General features: G+C 54.5%; 1 protein-coding gene across 2 annotated transcripts in view; it reads left to right on the top strand.

Annotated features, from left to right (window-relative positions):
• Positions 1-2880: 2880 nt before the first annotated feature.
• The window catches only part of Sbno2 (strawberry notch homolog 2), a 46254-nt gene continuing 41749 nt past the window's right edge, over positions 2881-7385 (top strand). For both annotated transcript variants that reach the window (XM_021204606.2, XM_021204605.2), the window contains exon 1: positions 2881-2976. The gene's annotated coding sequence lies outside the window, so the exon portion shown is untranslated. The remainder of the gene's footprint in view (positions 2977-7385) is intronic.

The following is a 7385-nucleotide window of genomic DNA, read 5'->3' as shown; positions in this document are numbered from 1 at the left end:
TTGGTGGCAGCCTGGGAACACCGGGACTTTCCAGATTGTAGGGAAACAGGAAGTGAATCCCTCGGTCCAGGCCTGCCTGGCCAGGCTGGCACACCTGCTGCTTGGTACCTGCTGAGGGCTGGGAACCTGGAGGGAAGCTAGCTGGCTGCCGGCAGGGTGGGGCTGGGGCTGCTCCAGTCTGAGAAGCAAAGGGCTCCACAAGTTCCTTAGCATTCCCTGGCAGGGCTTTCTTTCTTTTTTCTTTTCTTTTCTTTTCTTTTCTTTTCTTTTCTTTTCTTTTCTTTTCTTTTCTTTTCTTTTCTTTCTTTTTTGTTTGTTTGTTTGTTTGTTTTTCGAGACAGGGTTTCTCTGTGTAGCCCTGACTGTCCTGGAACTCACTTTGTAGACCAGGCTGGCCTCGAACTCAGAAATCCGCCTGTCTCTGCCTCCTGAGTGCTGGGATTAAAGGCGTGTGCCACCGTGCCCGGCTAGTGTCCTTTGAAATAACGACATGGGCTGTGCAAAGCTGTTCAGTGCTGGCACTTTCCTATTTAGCCTAAGGTGCTGGGCTTCATCCCTCCCTATGTATCTCCCGCCCCATGCCTCTACATCAAATTGTAAAGCTAAAACTAGGCTGGGGCTCTGAGGGTAGACTACCCAGCATGCAGCAAGCCCTGGGTTCCATCCCCAGTACCACATAAACCAGACATAGTGGTACATGCCTGTCACCCCCAGCACTTGGCAGGTAGAGGTAAGATCAGGAGTTCAAGGTCCTTGTTTTTTGTTTTGTTTGTTTGTTTTTGAGACAGGGTTTCTCTGTGTAGCCCTGGCTGTCCTGGAATTCACTCTGTAAACCAGGCTGACCTTGAACTCAGAAATCCGCCTGCCTCTGCCTCCCAAGTGCTGGGATTAAAGGCGTGCGCCACCACCGCCCCTGCTCAAGGTCATTGTTTGGCTATGTTTTTGAGTTTGGGGTTGGCCTGAGTGCAGGAGACTGTTCTCAAAACAAAAGAAACCACACTTTGTCCGTGTGCTCAGTGGGACAACCTAGCTCCTAGCTCATTACTTTAAAGGCTCAGAGGCGTCAAGTACCTTTCCCGGGGTCACACAGCAAGCCCATGCTGCTGCATCTTTAAAACTGGGCCATGGACTTAGAGCCAGGTCCCTGTTGCTCTCTGAGGCTGACTCCTGTGTTTCCTTGGAAATCCCCAAATCTGACTAATTCCCTAGCCATCCCCAGCTTGGCAGATTCCTTCAGGCTGACAGGGCTAGATACACCCTGGGCCGGGCAAACTGCCCCCATTTGAGGCAAGATTATCCACAGTGACTTCATGGCTTTCCGTGCTGGACGTGGCAGAGGTCACTTCCATGCTTTTCCTTAGGTGACCTGGGGCTAACTTCAGGATAGTCCACTGCTTCCATCTCTTCCCCTGGGGAAGGCAGGTGACACCTATCTCAGAGGACGAAGGTGAGAGGGGACTGGATTCTTGGATGTGGGACTCAGGCCTCCTTGTGGGTCTCACACTTCCAAACTCTTTATTCTGTGTGTGCGCGGGTGTATGTGTTTGTGTATAGTGTGTGACCACGTGTGTGTAGGTCATACGTTAACCTTGAAAACTACTCCTCAGGAACCACCTGTATTGCTCCCTGAGACTTGGTCCCTCCTGGACCTGGAATGTGCCCACCAGGCTAGGAACCCTCCTGCTTCTGCTTCTGCAGTACTGGGATAATCCATGCCTGGGCCCGTGCCACCACGCCTGGGTTTGGGGCTAGAGCTCAGGTCCTCAGTGCTTCACCCCAGGCTGTCTGCCCAACCCACGATGCCAGGCTTTTTTTTTTTTATTGTTGTTTGGTTTTCAAGACATTGCTTCTCTGCGTAGCCCTGGCTAGCTTTGAAATCACTGAGAGGGTATGTTTCTGCCTACCCAGTGCTGAGATTAAATTAAAGGCGTATGCCGTGCCACCACTGCCCGGCTATACCAGGCTTTTAAACAGCTTCTCTTTCACCCAAACTGCCTTTCCTTTTGGTCTACGTGACAAACTCCTGCTTAAACTTAAAACCCACGTTTCTATAGCCTTACTGCTTAAGATCCCCAGTGGTATCCTTACCATTGTGCAGGGACTCCTGCCTGAGTCTCCTTCCCTGAGGACAGATAGTCCTGGTTTCCTGCCCCCCAGACTGGGGTTTTCTAGGGACACAATAAAGAATCAGGTTCTCATTCTGGGATGGTGGCACATGCCTTTAATGTCAACACTTGGGAGGCAGAGGGAGGAAGATCTCTGAGTCCAAAGCCACCCTGGTCTACAGAGGGAGTTCCAGGACAGCCAGCTACATGGAGATAAAGCAGCATCCATACAGTTCATTTATTTATTTACGGGCAAATCTAATCTCAGGGCTCCAGGACACAGGCTTCTGAATGGTGGTGCCTCTGGGTCTGAATTCATGATACCCAGCTGGGAAAGGGATGGTGACTGAACTGGCTGTAGCCCCTCTGAGGCCAATGCCCTAGGTCTGGACTGAGAAGGGAGACACATGGATTAGGTCTCTAGTGGGTTTAAGAGATTGGATCAAGCATGGTTTATGCTTTTAACATCAGCACTTGTAGAGTTCTGGTGAATCTTTGTGAGTTCTAGGCCAGACAAGGCCACATAGTGAGACTGTCTAAAAAAAGNAAAGAAAAGAGAATAGGACTTCTAGATAGTACTAAGGGAGCGGAGGGGTAAGGGGGTAAGAGGTTGGTGGGGTCTGATGTTGCAAGTGTGCCAGGGCAAGTGCAAAGTCAAGTTCACTGGCAGGGGACAGAGAAGGGGGTCCAGTTCCCTCAAGTAGCAAGAACTGCCCCTGCCCCAAGAGGCCCCGCCCCTAAGGCCGCGCCCCTTCGCAGAAGCGGAAGTGCGCGCCGCCGGCGACATGGCGCCCAGAACCCGGAAGTGAGCGGCGGCCGCTGAGAGGCTCCGGGAAGCTGAGGCGTCGCGGGCTCAGCGACCAGGTCTGAGGTGAGGCGCCGGCCCGAGACGCCACCGTGACCCTTTCGCGATCCCCACGCGACTCGTGCGGCCAGGCTCTGGTTCCGGGCTTCTCGCGGCCGTTCCGGGGCTGCAGGGCGGGAGCGGACGCGGAGGAGGGTGCCGCACCGCGCGCGACCTCTGACCCTCCCCGCGACCCCCTGACCCCGCCCCCAGTCACGACCCCTGTGCGCCCCATCTCGCTCTGTGAGGCGAGACCCCACGTCCGCCTGCGACCCCTGCCCCGTCCCCAGCCGGCGAGCCTCTAGGCTCTTCCCGGGAACTCCCCCATCCCCGTGCACCTCTCTCACTCCTCTTTGACCCTTCTCTCTGGGAACCCTGACTCCTATGGCGACCTCCGTGGTCCGTCTTTGACACTGACCCCAGTTTCCTATGGACCCCCCCCTTCCTTTTGGCTGACCCGGATTCCCGTCTCTGGTGGTGAGAACCCTTCCTTCCCTGGAAATCTTGTCCACAGCCTGTCACTCCTAGCCTTGACCCTGGTATTGGGTCCTTGGAGGTACCCCTTATTATTTCCTGCACCTTGAATCCCCGACAATCTACTTTGAACCTTGACCCTAACAGACCACTACCCTCCTTCTACAGTTGAACCTTAACCTTACCTTGGGACCCCTGTCCTCCTAGTGAACCTTAACCTCATCCCGGGGACCCTGTCCTCCTAGTGACCCAGGACCTTCCCTCTCCTGAGACTCGGGTTGCACCCTGGGGACCTTGAGCCCTGCCTTCCCCAGACTCCTGCCCTTGACCCTGGTCCTGGGAGGGAACCCCAACCCCCACCTTGTGCCATGATCCTTTGACCCCAGGCTCAGTCATGACCCTTAACCTTTCTTTTCTGTTGTTTTCTATCAACTCCAGTTCAGTGTTCTTTTTGAACCCTTTCGTTTTCTGGTGGTCTTTGACCTTGGCACCCCTGAGGTATTTTTGTCCCTTCCTACCCAACTTGATGTCCTCAGCGTTGCGGGTTCTCAGGACCCCTGGCTATCAGGGAGTCTCCTCACTGGGTTTCCTGGGTGGATGCCCAGACCTGGCCCCACCACTGGTCCCAGCCACGTCCCTCACGTCTCTTCTTCTTGTTTGGGTTGGGAGAATGTGTAGAGAGTGACTTTGAAACCACATCACCAGGGAGCTAAGTGGGGGAAAGTGGGTGCCACCATCCCAGGTGTACTAGAGATGCACTAGAGGGACACGGCTGAAGTAGCCTGGTGGTGAGGGAGGGATCTCAGGGTGTCTCCTCAGATGTCATGATTAACGCTCTGAAAAGTTTAAAAAAAAAAAAAAAAGGCATGAGTGTGTCAGGTCTGGGCCATCCCCCGGCTCTGCTTCCCGGAATGCCTGTGAGGCCCTGAGTCCCTCCCGCTCGGGAGCAGCCGGCCTTCCTGCCCTGGCTGTCTGGTGCCTGCCGGCCACTGCACCCTGTGAGTGGGGAGTGATGGGGAGCCTGGCCTTGGGGGTGGCACGACTGCTGGTGAGTTTTCTGATGTGGTAAAGGGCCTCGAGGTACCAAGCTGAGCTGGGACCCCAGTGAACACGTGAGACGAGGCGTTGCCTGAACCTGGCATGATTGGGACTGGCTCTGCCATGTGGGACTGGGGACATTTGAAGGAACAAGTGCCTCTCTCCCTGAGATCGGCTGTGCTAGGGACCTGATCCAATAGCAATCAATGGTTGGACTCTGTTATCTGGGAGGCCTGGTTAGCTGAATCCCCAACTTCTCCTGTCCCTTCTCTACAGCCCTTGGGCCCAGCCTTGGGTTGCTGAGGCTCTTTCCAGTTGGGAATGACGAAGGCAGGGACCTGCCAGCCCAGTCCTGCGTATGACAGTGATAGAGAGGCACCTCTGTGGCCATCAGTCAATCCTGGCAGACTTCTGCTCTGCTCCTACCTTTAAGGAGAAATGGGCAGCCTGGCCCTACCAGTGGCAGCTTCTCTGGGCTCTGGAGTGTGGGCAGTTTCCTTCCCTGGGTGGAAGTGGATGCAGGCACATAAGAGGGAACTGAGGCCCAGAGACTCACAGGCCTGCCTGTGCAGTCCTAGCTTTACACACCAGGGCCCCTTGAGCAGGGCCAGTAGGAAACACTGGCCCAGAAGCAGAATAAAGAGGGGACTGTCTCTGCTGCCTCCTCCAGACCCCCACAGGGTGAGATTGACTGCTTCCCTGCTAGGGAATGTGTGTGACATAATCTGAAATTATGAGTTTGAATACAGATGAAGGTCCACATCATACATTGCCAACATGGCCCCAGCCCTGTATGTGCCATCCAGTAAATTGTGTGAGCACAGTCAAGTCTGAGCTGTGTGCATGTGTGTGTTTGCACGCCAAGTGTTCTTCTCAGTCGCCCGTGAGGCTCACATGGTTGTGCTATCAATTGTGCAGTCTACAGCTCCTTTTGCTGCTTCCATAACTAAGGGCCCTGTGGTAAGGGGGGGGGGCAGCATGGAGGACAACCTGAGGACAAGGTCACCCGGTTTATCCTGGCCTGTCCCCAGCACACTCCCACCCCTGGAGCGCCAAGTCTCCAGCCTGCGGGCGCTTGGGTGAGGAACTGGCTTCCTGTGGGAGGTTGTTGACAGGGGCTGCCACCTCCCTGGGAGAGGTGGGCACCTGCTTTGGCCGGGTTAAGGGATTTCAGAGCCAGGACTTAGCTGAGACTTTTGTCCTTATGCTTGTGGTACCGCGTGCTTAGGACAGTGTGGAGAGACCTCAAGGACATTGTGTTCAGAGATACAGACACAGAAGGCCACACATTCCCTGTGGTGGGAAGGATCCAGATTCGGGAGGAGGGTTTGTAGGGCTTGGGGCAGGGAGGTAGGGATGAGGTAACTGTTGTGTGGACAGGCCTTCCTTTGGGAAGCGGGTGTGTGTGACATAGTCTAGGGCTATGTAGAGGTAATTTTTGAATGACTTAGTGCATTGGAAACTCTACAGATGAACTTGATACATGGGCATTCCAAAGCAGGGTGGGTTGTGCACCTCCGAAGCCCATGGGTGTGATTGTAAGGTTGGGAATGGGTCATAGGTCTGGACCCTAGCCAAGTCACATCAGGGACTCTGGAGAATGGCTGGGAATCTTGTCCTGGGCCCTTTAGATGAGGACAGGCACAGTGGCCTCCTATGTGGCCGCAGCTCAGCTCTGTCCGTGGTGAGGACTCTGTGCTGGCAGTTGTGAAGGGACAGTGTGCCGACAGTGACTAGAGGTAGCCCTGATGTCAACGGTTGTCCTGTCCTCTTGCTCCTCTTGCTCCCAGTAGTGGACCCTGTGTGGTCAAAGGGACAGAGACGGTCCTGCTGGTCTATGAAGAACAGCCAGCTATGTCTGGGTCTGTGTGCTGAGGGTCTGGGGACAGCAGAGATATCATATGTGCTGGGGAAGACATTGGCTTGGCCAGTATGTGTCCACACTGACCACAGGGAGATGGATAGTAGGTCAGATGCAGCACTCCTAGGTGGCTTCAGACCAGCCTGGCTGGCTTGTCCTCCCGTGCCTCCATCTTTTGTCCCTAGACCCCGCTGTCTTGTTCCAGGCTTGCACCCCCACATCCATGTGCGGGTGCTGTGGTGAGCAGACATACAGCTCTTTCACACTGGCCCTATCCTGGCCCCAGACAAATCCAGTAAGGAGTGAAACTGAAAGGGGCGGTGGCCGGGATGGGGCAAGGTCCTGCCACATTTTGAAAGTGACAGCGCAGGGCCTGGAGGAAAGCTGCTCATTTGCCTTTTCCGGAAGTCCCCCACCCATGGAGGGTCAAAGGCTGCAGATCCAGGCAGGACAGGTTGAGGGTCCTGGGAAGGCAGCAGATCTAGGTCTTTATGGTGGTGACTCATCGTGACAAGGGTGGGGTCACTGTACGAGGCATGCCAATAGGTCAGAGAGAAAGTCCCTGATACTAGAACAGCAACTCTATATCCCAATTGCTCTCGTGCCAGTCTGTAGCTCAGGGTGCACATCAGGAAAATAAGGACAGTGTGGTCCCCTTACTCTGTCTGCAGCATGTGGAGAGGCCATGTTTCTGGTCTTTGCTACTTTTCCCACCCTTTATCTCCCCCTCTCCCCCTCCTTTCACTCCCTATCACTAGATAGGAGAGAAAGAAGGATGGGGAGTGGGGAAAGCCCTAGATATAACTTCTCCTCCCAGCATGACTACCAACAACCCCCACTGAACAACCACCAACCATCAACCCCGCCTCTCGGGTCCTAGCACTTACGTACCCTCTGAAAAGTTCCTAGGATCCCAAACATCTCACACTCCCAGAAACTCTGCAGCCTCTGCTAGAGCACAAGGCAAATCATAGTCAGCTGCTGTGGGCAGTCCGAAGCAGCCCCACATCCCACATCTGGAATTAAAACGAGAACACACACTTTTTTTTTTTTTTTTTTGGTT

Source organism: Mus pahari, chromosome 9, assembly GCF_900095145.1.
Source record: "Mus pahari chromosome 9, PAHARI_EIJ_v1.1, whole genome shotgun sequence".
In the NCBI taxonomy this organism is placed as follows: domain Eukaryota; kingdom Metazoa; phylum Chordata; class Mammalia; order Rodentia; family Muridae; genus Mus; species Mus pahari.
Note: the sequence above shows the minus strand (reverse complement) of the source record. Positions and strands in the feature narration are given on the sequence as shown.